The sequence below is a fragment of the Ruditapes philippinarum genome, unplaced genomic scaffold (assembly GCF_026571515.1).
Source record: "Ruditapes philippinarum isolate M1 unplaced genomic scaffold, ASM2657151v2 ctg1078_1_1_1_1, whole genome shotgun sequence".
NCBI lineage: Eukaryota > Metazoa > Mollusca > Bivalvia > Venerida > Veneridae > Ruditapes > Ruditapes philippinarum.
The window spans coordinates 418,962-435,248 of record NW_026854045.1 but is presented as its reverse complement, the minus strand read 5'-3'; the positions used below and the strand labels follow the sequence as shown (position 1 = coordinate 435,248).

Sequence of the window (16,287 nt, the reverse complement as noted above, 5' to 3'; positions counted from 1 at the left end):
TAAATTATTCTAAAATAAAACACTGCTTTATATCTAAACTCATTGTAAAATACTGCTTTCATTAATTTAAATTTAAATCAAACATCTAAATCCTCTTGACAGAACCCTTTTAAATAAATTATTTAAACGATAATAAATTGAGTACGATTATTATTGAGAACGAATCAACATTGTCAAAGTAAACAACGACTTGGGTAAATTATGTTTATTTCATGCAATCTGTTCTCGTTTTATTTTCAATGACAATTACATATTTTATTGTCAGGCATTTAATGAAGAATAAAACTACAATTTTCATTACTACTAAAAGTACCTGTATTAGTATTTAGTCTTTAAATCACGTTTCCCTCTCCTTTCTCTTGTTTATTTTCGCACTTGCACGTTTCAGTCTGACGTCACGAACTTATCGAAGGATAGTACACCATTTTGATAATAAAGGATAGTTCTATACTACAGTTTGTATCAGACTAGACATAATTTGTCGTGAATCAGGCCAAGTATAGGAAATTGAGATATGTGTCACATAAAAATTATGTGCTACTTAAAAATGGACACTTTTTTCTCTATCATGCATGCATCCATCTGTTCGTCCGTCTGTCCAGACGAACATCCTTCTTGAGCTTCATTCCGTCCAAAACCTTTGTTTCAAAAAAGGAAAATAAAAAAAACATGAGAACAAAGTTCAACAAAAAAGCCACACAAAAAGTCATTTCAAGTCGAAATAGATCTATTTACTAATTAATATGGGAAAATGCCACGTATAAAGATAAAAGGAAAAGGCTACATATACCCTAAACGTTTTTCGTTCCAAGATGGCGGCGTTTGTTTACATTTTGTAGGATACGACGCAGTTTTGATTCCCAGCAGTCAGTCAGTTTTAAGTTTATTTATACTCGGCGCCGGAATAACCATATGTCCGAGAATTCAGCATCCGTGCCGGTCCACTAAGGTAGTCGCATCGGGGACGTCTTTGTCAAGCTGAGTCTTCCTGATATTCCCATTCTTCGTTCGTTGGTGGTAGAGGAGACGACAATACTCAGGGGGTCGAACGTATAGCGGTGCGATACTCCTTTAAGCGAGGTGATTTCATGCGTTACGCCCTAATGGCGGATTTACCCGTGTAAACACACGTCAGAGTGAGTGTTTTTTTATTAAGTATTTCATAAATCTTCGATTACAATTGCATATTTTGTATTGAGGTTGTGAAGATAGGACCGACACACATTTCATCAAAATTACAGAGGCCTAAATTCATAACTAAAAAAGTTATTGAAGGTAAACTGACGGCAACTAATTTTGGGTCGGTGAATAAAATCGCTTAATGCAAGCTTACATTAATATAGTTAATTTCTTTTTCTTCTTTATTATATAAGAGTAATCATAATTGAGTTGCATAGCAAGTACCTTTGTGCTCCGATATACATAGACGCTTACTGGTCAAAATATTTAAGTGTACGCTGGATTTTGGTGCGATAAAAAAAACTGTACGCTGTTAAAGGTTCGATATTTTTCATTATCACATCTGCTGTACATGTTTTCCTATGATTATACTAAGATATCTATCATATATTTGCCCGTTACCGGAATTTTGAAATCTTCTTCTTTCCTTAAAGATTTACTTGAAATAAAAGTTTTGTATAACCATCTATATAGGTGTTTGAACTTCATTTGAATAATTTATAATAATTATCCTGTGATAATTAGGAGTTGGAAAAAAGTAACCTTTACTCTATGATCTTAGATAAAAAGTAGGAATTTGACCAACATATGTAAGAATGAATTTAAGAAACCAATTAAGAAATCTTGTATAAATTAACTCACTTTCAAAGTAGAACATTTCAGCAAAATAGCAGTTAATATGTGATATAAGGGCTGTTTTACTTCATGGGGTTCTAAGATCGTTTGTACATGCTGCTTTCAAACTGATAGTTTTTTTTTCATATTATAAATAGAATTGAACATTTCAAACAACCTATAAAATACAGTGAAAGTACATTTCACTGCTGTTCTACAGATAGAGACTGAGAACCAGGTGGTAAAAATCTTTAGGTGGTAAAATTCTTTTCTAAAATCTTGCTTAGAACAGGCTATTTTTGTAGTGCACATAATTTTGGCCAGAGTGTCAGGAAAAAACACAAAACTACAATTTCAAAATTGAGTCAGTCATTGAACACCAAACAGCTCAGTGTCTTTCTTAGGAACAGCTGATGCTCACATGTGCAAATACACAGTTGTAAATGTTGCAGAGCAATTAAAACATTACAAATTGATTAACAAACAAAACTACTGCCAGATAGGTAAAGTACCACAAGTACAAATGCTGACACATGTGCAAATAAACAAAAAGCTATTGAGTATATAATATTAGATTGAGTCACACTGCTTATGGAGTAGTATATAAATAACACATGGGTTTGTGGGTTACAGTTAAAATATCATCCCAAGGAAAATACTGTTAGCCAAGGTGTTAGCCGAGGGAAACAGTATTTTTAGGAGGGTTGATATTTTTACTGTTACTCACAAACGCTTGTGTGTTATTTATTTTATTTCCCGAACAGATACTGTAATCTATAATACTTTTATTTACATAAAAAAACACTTGCCCAGATTTTATACTGTTAAAAAGTGCTGTTGGCCTGTAACAGTACAAATCTCTTGGTACACTTGCTTTAACAATAAGAGTAACTCCTAGTGGAAATGAATATTTACAAAAAAGTGAGGGGTAATGCTATACATTAAATGTTGCAGAGAAAGCCTAGTTTTAAAAGTAAAACTACTGGCAGATATGTTAGCATAATTATATATTCAAAGCGACAGAGCTAATGACAAACATCAGAATTACTGAAATACAATGATGTGCTCTGTATATAATATATAACATCCAATCCATAGAGGAAATCAAACCAGTATTTTTTTAAAATAAATTTCAAGTTCCATTGTAAAAAAAATGGAAGAAACCAAACGAATATTATCGTGACTATTGATTACTTGATAGAATTTCAAATTTCTGCGCATAACTTATCTCATTTTAATGATTAACCTTTGTGAGAAAAGAATATTTAAATTAACTATACCATAGTGGTAATAGGACATTTCGGACCATGGACGTTTCGGACCAGACATTTCGGACCAGATTTTGGGACACTTCGGACCATATTTAGGGACATTTCGGACCAGATTTTTGGACATTTCGGACCATGTGTTGGACATTTGGGATCATGTGTTAGACACTTCGGACCATTATTTTGGACGTTTCGGACCAGAATAAATATTTTTTTTATATGTTATGCATCAATTATTCTATAAACTAAAGTGTAACTTTAGAATATATGAGACACCATGGAACGATTTTACACCTATCCCGATTTAGATTTAATATATTTTGCACTATAAATGAAGAATTAAAAAAAAAACAAACAACGTTTTAATATATGACACGTTTGCAAAAAAAATATTATAAAGTATATACAAAAAGACATTTTTATATTGCAGTCTGGACATCAATTTTTTTTACAATTATAATCAGTTTGTTTATTGTTAATTAAAACTGTACTTTAATCGCATTCCAATCAAATCCAATCAATTTAAATATTTGTTGTCAAATTAGGTGAAAATTGCATACATATGCTTCTTTAATTGAGTGAAACGTAACTTAAACGAGTTCTATTCAGCAATTAAAACGTGTGAAAAACTGCATTGACAAGGATGTCGTTGTTCTTTAATACCTGCTAGAACACGATTTAATTTGGTTAAAATTGACTTTAAATAGGTATATTCTGCGTGTGTATGTGTGTGTACTTATTGTACATATTATCAAATAGTTGATTAAACAGGTACGTATATCAATTTCAATTCGTTTAGATAAATTAAACATAGCGTATCATTATCTCTTTATTTTGTATGAAGGACATTCCCAAAAATATATCCTACGCTTACCAATATAGTTCAAAAGGTATTCTATTATTGTTTTGTTTTTTTAAAATTCAATATTAAAAAATTGTCAAAGTTCTAAAGGTATTCTTTTATTGTTTTTTTTTTTAAATTCAATATTAAAAAATTGTCAATTGGTAATATAAGCTTGTCAGAAAATGTGAAAATCTCGTCGGACAGGTCATTACTGCATGCATTTTGAATATCATAAAATATAACAATGTCAAATATTTGTTGCATTTATTATTAGAAAATATATTAAATACATCCTGAAACAACAAATAATTACATATAAAAAGGAATATATGTGCTGGTCCGAAGTGTCTCCATCATGGTCCGAAATGTCATCACATGGTCCGAAATGTCCCAAAATTCGGTCCGAAATGACCAATAAATCTGGTCCGAAGTGTCTGGTCCGAAACGTCCGTGGTCCGAAATGTCCGTAATTCATCTATTTTTGCGCTGTGGGGTAATTAAGTCGTAGTATTGTTGTATATACAGCAGGGTATGCACTTCCATTTTGCATAATTCATTGAATTATTGGAAGGGACAATTACCACTGACGCCGTGGTTGAAAACAGATTTGACGGTTTGTTTTGTCATCTTCATGTACTTTGCCGAATAGGCGATCATGAACCTACTTGGCATTTTAAATTTAAAAAAAAAAACACAAAAAAACAACAACAACAAAAATAAAACTGTTCAATATTTTCCTAACATGCAAGACTTTTCTATGATTTCCTTTTTTGAATTAATTATAATGACAAACTGTCCGTGGTTTGCCCTTGCGCAATCTCCTGTTTTTTGTTTGGTGTCCTTCTTGGCGCCTTGCCGGTGGTTCTTTGTTGCCGGGTTGTGTTGGGGGATATATACGTACAATGAATGCCGCCTTTCCTTGTTGATAGATGTTTTCATATTGTAACTTTTGAAAAGTTGTTGGACCTTTTTCTCAGGAGTTGTATTTGATCCACCTGGAACATTTTATTTCTTTTCCTAATTTGACGCCCGCTCTTGTAGGTGATTGAGGGCTATTTGGATTTGGAACCTGTTCTTAAGTACATGGGAATGAGCAGGTTAATATATTCAAACGGCAGCCTTTTTAAATACTATACATAGGCCATCAACTTTCACGCATGCGCACTTACACGCACGCACACACGCACAAATTCATCTGATTCTCATGCTAAATTCGAATGCGTTTTAAGAAAGTTACAAGAAAATGCTTAAAGATTAAGCAATAGACGTAACAACATTAATTACATAAGAATTCTTTTTGTGTCACTTTGGCATATCACCCCCATTACCATAGTTGACAAAAGAGGAGCTTAACAAAGTCATATTCGAGTGGCTAATTTAATAATAAATGTTCAATACAATTCAACATATATAGACAGACGACGTCCCTCGTTGTCTCTTGTTTTGTTTTTCCCCTTTGGTCAAGTTCTCTTGTTGCACTGTAAAATATTATTCGAAAGTCAATGACTTTGAAATTTTGAATTTATTTTAATTTTGCAAATTAAATTCATTGCATTCTTTTAAATTGTATTACATTACATGTTTTTATTTACTAGAACGGTTGTCTTCACGGGGATATGATCCTGAGTGTCTCTATCTGTTTTTTTGTTGTTGTTTTGGTTTTATTTATTTTTCATGCTGTTGTTCGTCGTAGACCTTCTCTAGGACCCATCTCTTCGCTTCTTAAACAATGGTTGACAATAGAGGAAAGGCACCTCTTTCGGGAGCAGCAGCTTTCTTTAGGGCCACACCCCTCGCCGTTGGTTAGGTTACACCAGCTAAGTGACCTAACTAGGTCACCCATCTGGTGTGACCTATGCCTTCCGAGCGACGTGCACGCCGCGAAGGGAAGTCGGAAGAAATCTGTTTTACCTTTGTCATTCTTTTTGTATTACTATTAACTGCAGTTGGAACATCTCGGCTATTATCAATAATATCTCCGAAGTTTGGACGGAAAGGGCCGAGAATGTGATTGCATTTACCTTTTGAAAAGATCATGTAACACAAATTTGTTATGGTTTTATATCATAAATATGATGCTCAAATTAATATTTATCAATATTGTAAGTCTCAAAAAGCATTATTTATAAAGATATTATCGAATTAACATTTCATGTTCATAAAGGGATGTTATTAGAAATTTATTTTCTATAAAGTCTAAGTCTAAATTTTTCAATAAGAAATTAGTTCATATATTTTAATGATTATATATAATATGCAAAAATAATTGCAGTACATATTTTATATATTCTTCGATGTTTGAAAATTGTTTTATAAGCTTGATCATATACATATACAAATTTCACTTAAGTGTGGTAACAACATTAAACCTTAATTATAACATACAGGATCTTTAAGGCATTTTCTTAAATACCATTGTCAACTCTATCTACAATTTGCCTGGTGATTTCAATGGCCGTATCTTTATCAGATTTGGTTCATTGTCAACTTTATTTTGGAGTACAGTCTCTAATTTTATGCATTGTTATCAACCATATCTTGATATGTTTTGTATCATTGTCGTTTTTTGATGTTTTTTATAACGCTCTCATTTTCCTCTGTTTTGCGCAGCTCTTTTGCATGATATCATGTGTACCACGGTTTTTATTTATTTATTTGGTATCTTGTAACAGTTTTAAAAAATACTCATTTGCCACATAGATAAACTTTTTATTTTTTTGGGTCGTCAGACCAAACAAATAATGGTAGCGAAATTTCAGAGCCTAATGCTGTTAATTGCAAATGCCTAAAGTAGTCCACTCTTTTGAAGCGGTTACTTCCCTTTAAATGTACACTAACGCCGAAAAATTCAGGGGAGATCACTGCGTAAAGATTGTCAAATGGCAGGCGCATTAATTATCAAGCAAAGTAGTTACCGAATGGTCGAAGATTTCTAATATTGTTTCATTCTTTATAGATAAACATGCTTACAGTAAGCTCCATGATTATTTACATCTGTGTTTAGCGTCGAAATAATAAGAGTTACAAACCTTAACTTAGAATAATTATGGTTTTCTTCAGGAAGTGAAGATATAACTTCACCGTGGCCGAGGGGTTTGCACGCTCGCTTATGAATCGAGATGTCTCGAGTTCAAGTCCCAGTTGAGGCAACTAATTTTTTTTTAAGTCAAATAAACGTTGAATTGACTATGAGTGTTTCAATTAGTCTTATAGCCAATTTACTACAGTTAAAACACTGGAAAGCATTGGTGGCACTATACAAAAACAAATTGGTTTATAATATCACAACCTTCACCTTTCTGACATTCTGAGACCCAAACAAATTCAGCGCCTTCTGTGCTTTAATTTCTATTGGTATAATCATAGTTAATTAGAACTTGTATGGAAGTCAAATACTACTTTGTTTACATTTTGCTACCTTTGTGAAACATTATATTCACGTTCAGCGCTACTTCAGTTGTAAAACATCTTACATGCTCTAAATCTGTTTCGAAATATTATTTTAATAATACTATTTTTGATCGTCTCTATTTGTCAACTTTAAATATCTGATTTGCATTACAGTCATATTTCTCTTTTATGTCTTGTATCATTGTAAACACGGTTTGCATCATTGTCAACACAGTTTGTATCATTGTCAACTCGGTTTGTATCATTGTCAACACGGTTTGTACCTTTGTCAACACGGTTAATGTCATTGTAAACATGGTTTATATCATTGTCAACACGATTTGTATCATTGTCAACACGGTTTGTATCATTGTCAACACGGTTTGTATCTTTGTCGACACGGTTTATGTTATTGTAAACATGGTTAATATCATTGTCGACACGGTTTGTATCATTGTTAACACGGTTTGTATAATTTCAAACACGGTTTGTATCATTGTCAACACGGTTTGTATCATTATCAACACGGTTTGTATCATTGTCTACACGGTTTATATCATTGTCAACATCGTTTATGTCATTGTCAACACGGTTTATATCATTGTAAACATGGTTTATATCATTGTCAACATGGTTTGTATCATTGTCAAAACGGTTTGTATCATTGTCTACACGGTTTATATCATTGTCTACATGGTTTATATCATTGTCAACACGGTTTATATCATTGTCAACATGGTTTGTATCATTGTCAAAACGGTTTATATCATTGTAAACATGGTTTGTATCATTGTCAACACGGTTTATATCATTGTCAACATGGTTTATATCATTGTCAACACGGTTTATATTGTCGTATAGCTGGTTGCACAGGCTAATGAGTCATACACGCTATATTCAAAAAGAATGACAAGTCAACATGTATATACATATATTAAGGTTTTTATTTCATATGTGCACTATGGAACATGACTTTGATTTATGAATATTATAGTGCAGGATGTACATGCGGACTGATCTTATGTCAAAATGATTAATATATGTAACTCTAAAACGTGTGTATTTATATACATTATAAAATGTCCTTAGGACAGGTTGATATTGTATATACTATTCTCAAATGCCAAAAGAGGAGTTCGGCTTTGGTATTCCACTCGTTCACTTGTGTGTTTGTATTTGTATATTAAAAGTATGTAACATCTGTGAGTTCTTTCTCCGTTATACGATAACGGTTGGTTTGGCGCCTAAGACCAGCGATGTCGAAGCGACGATTTTGGACAGCGGGACACAACGAAGTACCTGAAACAGAAAATTAAAGGTGAGTGATCGTTTATATACCTGTAATTTGCTAATTTTGAAGATGTCAGATCAAGAAATAGCTACAATTTTTGAAAATTTGTCAGATAAATTGAACAATATTTCAACTGTCATAGGTACACAGGGTTTATCAGAAATAGTACAAAATTTTGATGGAAATTCTAAATATTTTAATGACTGGATAAAATCTATAGAAAAATATGCTGTTTTAAAAGGTTTGGATGATAATAAAATAAAATTAGTCGCATTTCAATCAAGTAAAGGGACTGTAAGCGATTTTATATGTAGATATTTGCGTGATAATCCTCGTAATTCGTGGAAACAATTAAAAGAAGAAATAAGTACTAGATTTGGGGAAATTAAAGATTTACATCATGAATTTTATCTTTTGAGAAATTTAAAACAAGATTTGGGAGAAAGTGTTCAAATTTTTGGGGAAAAATTTATTAATTGTGCTGAAACCGCTTATGAAAATTATAAACTAGGAGATAATAGTTTAATTGAACTTCAGTTAGTAGAATTGTTTACGGATAATTTAGCGCATAATTATTTAAAACTTAAACTTATGAGAGAAAAGCCAAAAACTTTACAAGAAGCAATTACGTGCGCAATGAATGAACAGAATTTCAGAGCTAGATTTTCTGCCAGAGTAAAATTTTCTAATTCTCAAAATCACGCAAAATACATGAATTACAAAGCAAATAATTTTAATCATTATTATACAAGAAATTTTTGCGTGTACTGTAAGAGACCAGGTCACCATGTGCGTAGTTGTAGATTTAGGAAAAATGAAATATATTCTGTATTTCACCGACAAAATTTTTCACGATTTAGGAAAAATAATAGCAATAATAGTTTGAAATCAAAGATTAAGTGCTGGAAATGTAATAATTTTGGTCATATTATGCGTGAATGTCGTAAACAAAATTTTTACGACAGAAACAAAATAAATTTTCAGGAAAACTAGCAAGTTCCTGTCACAAAGGGGTCATTGACAGGAACGATAAAATACCAAAATTTAGTATAGCATTAGCTGGAAGCCCTAATTCGTGTTTGATTAAAATAGAAAACTATAAATACAGATCGTTAGTAGATTCAGGTGCTGAAGTTTGTCTTCTGCATCGCAGAATATATAGAAAATTGAAGAATCCCCCTCAACTTATAAAACAGAAAATAAATTTATGTTCAGTTGACGGAAATTATTTACATATAGATGGTTATATAAATCTAAATTTTCAAATAGGGAAAACAGAAACAACTCAAAAATTCTATGTTGTTTCTAAAATGAATAGAAATATTATTTTAGGCCGTGATTGGTTAACACAAAATGGCGTTAGATTATATTTTGATTTAGGCTGCTTAAGAGTTAATAATACATATGTACCCCTCGAAGAAGATATTCATATTGCATCAATTGTTAGATTAAAACAGGATGTTATTCTGAAACCTCAAACAGTTAATGTGTGCACTGCTAAGTTAAAACAAAATCCAGGCTTGGAAAATGATAAATTATATGAATTAAAAAGTATAGAAACTGGAATGATTGCTTCTGAACCAGGTCTTATGATAACAAATTCTGTTATGAAACTTTCGGCTGATAGAAGATTTCCTATTATGATTGTCAACAATACGCATAAAACTATAAGATTAAAACGAGATTCAGTAGTTGCTAAAGTTTCAGAAGTTGAGAGCATTAACTCGGTTACAGAGGCTCTTCAAACAACTTCCCCTCTTAACAACGATTTCGAACGTGATATTCATACACCTTCAGAGCATTTTAATATTGTTAGAGACTTATTAAGGAAAAATAGAAATATTTTCGCAAATAAAGATTCTGAATTATCACAGACAGATACTGTAACCATGAAAATACCAACAGGTAATCATCCTCCAATCAAATTAAGCCCATATCGCACACCTTTAAACAATAGAAAATTTATGAGTGACGCAATCGATGAGATGTTAGATGCTAATATTATAAGAAGAAGTCATAGCCCTTATTCATTTCCTGTTGTTATTGTCGGGAAACGTGACGGCAGTAAACGGTTTTGTGTTGATTTTAGACAATTGAATAAAATTACAAAGCCAACATCATATCCTCTCCCATTAATTGACGATATTTTAACACTACTAGGGTCTTCAAAATATTTTACAACACTAGACATGCGCTCAGGGTTTTGGCAAATACCCGTGCATGAATCAGACAAGGAAAAAACGGCTTTTACGACATTCCGAGGCTTGTTCGAGTTCAACGTAACACCTTTTGGCCTAGTTTCTGCCCCTGGAGTTTTCCAAGAACTCATGTCACATGTCTTACAAGGTTTAGAGGCATTTGCTGTCAGTTATCTTGACGACATTCTAATATTTTCGAAGTCATTAAATGAACATTTATCACATATACAGACAGTATTTTCAAAGCTTAAAGAGCATAAATTAAAACTTAAACTGAAAAAGTGCAGTTTTATTCAGCAACAAACAAAGTACCTTGGTTTTATAATTGATCATGAAGGTATAAAACCAGACCCAGAAAAAGTAAAAGCTATTAGGTCACTTCCGGTACCAAAATGTGTTAAAGATGTCAGATCTTTACTTGGTGCTGCTGGTTTTTATAGAAGATTTTGCCCTAAATATTCTAAAATTGTTGAACCTCTAATCAATCTTACAAGAAAACGTGTTTTGTTTAAATGGACAAAAGAATGTCAAGAAAGTTTTGAACAATTAAAGAAAATGTTAACACGTATTCCACTTTTAGCATTCCCAGACCCAAATAAGCCTTATATTCTATACACGGACTCCTCAGATTTAGTGGTCGGAGCATGTTTAAGTCAGAAATGTGACAAATCTGGTATTGAAAAACCTATATACTTCTTATCTCATAAATTAAGTGAATCTCAAAGAAAGTACAGTACCATAGAAAAAGAAGCATTCAGTATTCATTATGCGTTACAAAAATTAGATGTTTATTTACATAATGCAGAGTTTACTATATTTACAGACCATAAACCTTTAAAATATCTTCTAGAAGCACCTATGCAAAACAAAAGAATTCAGCTTTGGGCTTTAAATATTTCTGCCTATAACTGTAAAATTGAATATTTGCCAGGAAAATTAAATTTAATTGCCGATTTCTTTTCTAGACCTCCAGCTGATGATAAAAATGCTAACAAGTCCGATATTGAACTTTATGAGCCTGATATAAATGACAATGCCTTCGAAATAACAGTCTCAAATTCAAGTAATAATTCAAATAATGATAATGTACATGCTGTGAAAACTGATGAAAGCTATGAAGTAAATGCTTTTGATTCTACGCACTTTAATGCCAAAGAAATAGCAAACAAAGAATACCAATTTCAAGAGCCAATTGTAGAAGATATTAAACAATTCGAAAAATTAAATATGGCCTCAGAGCAAGATAAAGATCAAACTATTCTTGAACTGAAAATGTTACTACGTCACGGACAGCCAACTAAATCAGTGCAGAGCAAATATTTAGAAATTGACCAAGTTCTTTATTATCTGTCTAATGTAGATGATAATCCTAATCTTAGATTGTTTGTTCCGCAACACTTAAAACACCTTGTCATTACTCAATATCATTTAAATAATGGTCACCCGGGAACACAGAGGTTATTTACAACAATAAAACAAAAATATTTTTGGCCAAATATGTTCAAAGAATTGTATGAATATGTTTCTAAATGTGTTGATTGTCAGTCACGTAATCTTACAAAAATAAAAGCACCTATGGGCGAAACAAGAGTACCAATGTATTCATTCCAGACCATGAGTATCGACGTTATAGGGCCCTATGAGAAAACAATGAGTGGTAACCGCTACATTATTTGTTTTATTGACCTTTACAGTGGTTATCCCGAGTGTTTCCCTACTGCTGACAAAAGTACTGATACAATTATACATTTACTATTAGAAGAAATTTACCCTAGATACGCATGTCCATTACAAATTGTCACTGACAATGGATCAGAATTTACAAGTAATGCTTTTAAAGAAACACTTAAAGAGTTAAAAATTGATCACGTGCGTACAACTACCTATCATGCTGCCGGAAACGCGAAAAATGAACGTTCTCACCATGTCATACATGATATCTTAGCTAAAAGAATCCAGGGAAATCTCAAACAATGGGATATTCATCTTAACATGACACTAGCCGCACTTAGATTCAATGTCTCTAGGACTTCAAAGCATAGTCCATTTTATTTGTTATATAACCGTGAGGCCATATTACCGGTGGACCTGTTGCTACAACCAAGGCAGCGCTATCATGGCGAAGAGTATCACAAAATTGCATTACAAGAACAACATAATACTTTTCTATCTGTTTATAAGAACCTTAAAAAAGCAAAACGCGAACAAGCTAGCTATGCAGATAAGACCGCAAAAGATATCAAATTTGAAATAGGCGATCCCGTATTCTATAAGAATTTTCGTAAGAGAAGCAAACTAGATGTGAATTGGAAGCCATTTTATAGAATTATGGAGAAAAGGTCACCATTAACTTATATAATAAAAAATCAGTTTGACAATTCAACAGTTAAAGTCCATGCAGAACAAATTAGGCTCGCAAATATTAATGACTGGTCAATACCAAAAGCAGATAATACTGGCAGACCAAAAAGAAATGCCACATTTGTAGTTACACCTGAAAATAGCGATACTGATGATGCTTCAGAAATACCAGAATCAGTATTACCCCAAGTTGCTAAGAATGTTAGAAAAGAAAGGTCAAATTCTGATAGTGAAGATGATATTCCATTAGCCGAATTACAGAAACATCTTCGACAACAACAACAAATTTCAAATAATGAAAATGCTCAAAGTAATGCACATTCAGAAGAAATGCAATCGCAGACTGATTCAGAATTATCAGACTCAAATTCCATACAAGTAAATAGCAATCCTCAGTCACAAGCAGCATATAATGCTATTCAGTCAGATTCAATGGCTGATGATAATGATTCAGATAATGAAATGTTTATAAACTCTATTTCTAGTAAAAAGAAAAGTATTGTAAAACCTCGATATAAAGTATCTGGTAAGGTAAACACAAAGTTACAAAGTAAAGATAAAGGGTCGAAATCAAGTTTTAAAATGATTTTACAAGGATTAGCTGAATTGTTATAGAACGTTATATTCCGTGTTATATGCTATACTAATTTTCGGTAAATTGACCTCAGGCATTGTAAATAGTAATTATGGAAAGAAGAAAATATATATGTTAAAAGAAAACAATATAAAACAAAACAGAAAATTACATTATTTAACCATATATCTTTATATTTTTGGTGGTTGTATTCATTTATATTAATTTTCAAGTTCTTTTTATTAGAACTATATATCTTAGATTTTTTTTATTATTGCTTAAAATGATCGTTATTCGCTATATGTTTATTAATAGATCGGTTAATTAAAATGCATTTCAAAGTAAATGACAGCACTTAATCATGAGTTTCAAATTGATTATTTACTTTATTTCATATTAGAATAACATGTGTATACATACATGTTTCAACTGTCAACGCACAATCATTAAATAAAGTTTAAATTGGGATAAGTCTTATTGTCGAAATAAACTAAAGTTAATAGCTTAGTTAAAACTAACAAAATATGTCTAAAAATTCAATATGAAAAGTAAAAATTTAAATATCAAGTATTACATAAATAAGATACTTACACTAGAGAACATCTTTCATTGGAATTCTTATCCTATGCATTTTATGACAGTTGTCTTGTTGTTCATATATCTGAAACAAAATTATGTTTATTGTATATAATATCTATTAACCGATCTGACAACGGACGAAAATGCAAAATATTGGTCTAACGATCACTTGTCGTCCAGCCAAGACAGAGAGGTGCGAGCGAATTCGCCGGTACAGTAAAACACCGCCTGACTAGAAATATTACAGTCAGCCTCTACGATGCCAACAGTCTACGATGTAAAACCATGCAGATGTAACCATAAACACCTTCTTCGATGTAAAACCATGCAGATATAACCATAAACACCTTCTTCGATGTAAAATTATATGAAATAAGCGTCTACGATGTTTAAAATACATAACTATGCTGTTACAGCCGTCAACAACAACAACAACAACAACAAAATTGTGGAATCAAATAAACTTTTGTTCCTGTCTTCAACCAGAGAAGCCGAAAACTTCCGTTTATCAATAGAATGTGTTTTTCTATGTGTTATATAAACTTAAAAACAAAAACCCAGAGAAATACTGATGACAACTTCTTATCAAAATAATTATTTGTGCGCGACAGAGATATCCAAAATAAATATCACATAAACATTTGCGAGAATCGTGCAACAGCAAACTGTTAATTTAATTATCTTTTACTCAAAAACATTGCTACATAAATGAAGAATTATAGATCTATCATCACTTTGTTGTATTGTTCAATACAAGACATTCTTTTTACAACGACGAAACAAGAACAGCGTTTACAGATGTGCCAATAAATATTCGAATATAACTTTATCAACTTGTGTATAAAGTCTACGTTTACACATATCAAATACATATATACAAATTTAAAAGAATCTTCAAGAACATCAAACATTTATGAACAATTATGAGTGTCAATTTAAAATTATTCTTTAGAAAGCTACATACCAACGATTTGAAATTCCCGACACGTCACGAAGACCAAGCCATACTGATGTCAGCAAGTACCTGTTACAAAAAATATACGTGTCACAGGAAGTGTTCAATGCGCATGCACAATACACGTTTTACAGGAAATGAAACACCTGGACATTTTATCAATTATCAATTGTTTATAATATTTTTTAAACTTTTTCGTATATAAATATCTTTTCTACTCTTATCATACATATAATTCTGTTAAATTTTATACCTTAAAGTTTTTCTAATTAATATTCTTAAAATAATTTGTTCTTTGAAAATTGTTAACTTATTTGTTTGTTTTTATGTTTACTAAATCACTAGAAATTAACTTTTTTTTTCTTTTTTTTTATGATGAAATAAAGGAAATTTAATATTTATTGAAAAACTTATAAAGCTATAATATTTACCTTATGTTACTTTAACATATTATTTTTGTATTTTTTTTGCATAAAGATTAATCGAACATTTAACAATAATTATTATTTTACTTATTCAAACTTTTTAAAACTAATATCAAAAGTAAACTTACCTGTGCTACATTGTATCTATCCAAATTTCTCTATTAAAATGAATTCAAACATGAAAAGGTTACACACGATATTCAATTGACCAATCAGAGATGATATGACCTAAGGTGATTTTTTCTTTTAAAAATAAAGTAATAAAAAGTCATTAGATAACATCTCTGACCGGACATCCCTGACCGGATATTACCTAAGGTGATTTTTCTTTTAAAATAAAGTGACAAAAGGTTGATGTATAACATCTTTACCTTAGGGGTAAAACAGATGTCAAGTTGATTTTAGATTGTTAATTAATACCTTGTTTAATACTTTTTTTTAAATTTTTTTTTATAAGTAAAGGAGGAATTGTCGTATAGCTGGTTGCACAGGCTAATGAGTCATACACGCTATATTCAAAAAGAATGACAAGTCAACATGTATATACATATATTAAGGTTTTTATTTCATATGTGCACTATGGAACATGACTTTGATTTATGAATATT

At 31.5% G+C, this 16,287-nt stretch overlaps 1 long non-coding RNA gene across 1 annotated transcript; it reads right to left on the bottom strand.

Moving 5' to 3' along the window:
* Nucleotides 1-8,148: 8,148 nt before the first annotated feature.
* Nucleotides 8,149-15,520, bottom strand: LOC132738800 (uncharacterized). Its single transcript, XR_009626918.1, has 3 exons — nt 15,264-15,520; nt 14,312-14,381; nt 8,149-8,595 (listed from the first exon to the last, which is right to left on the bottom strand). It is a non-coding gene; the product is annotated as an uncharacterized LOC132738800 (long non-coding RNA).
* Nucleotides 15,521-16,287: the final 767 nt, after the last annotated feature.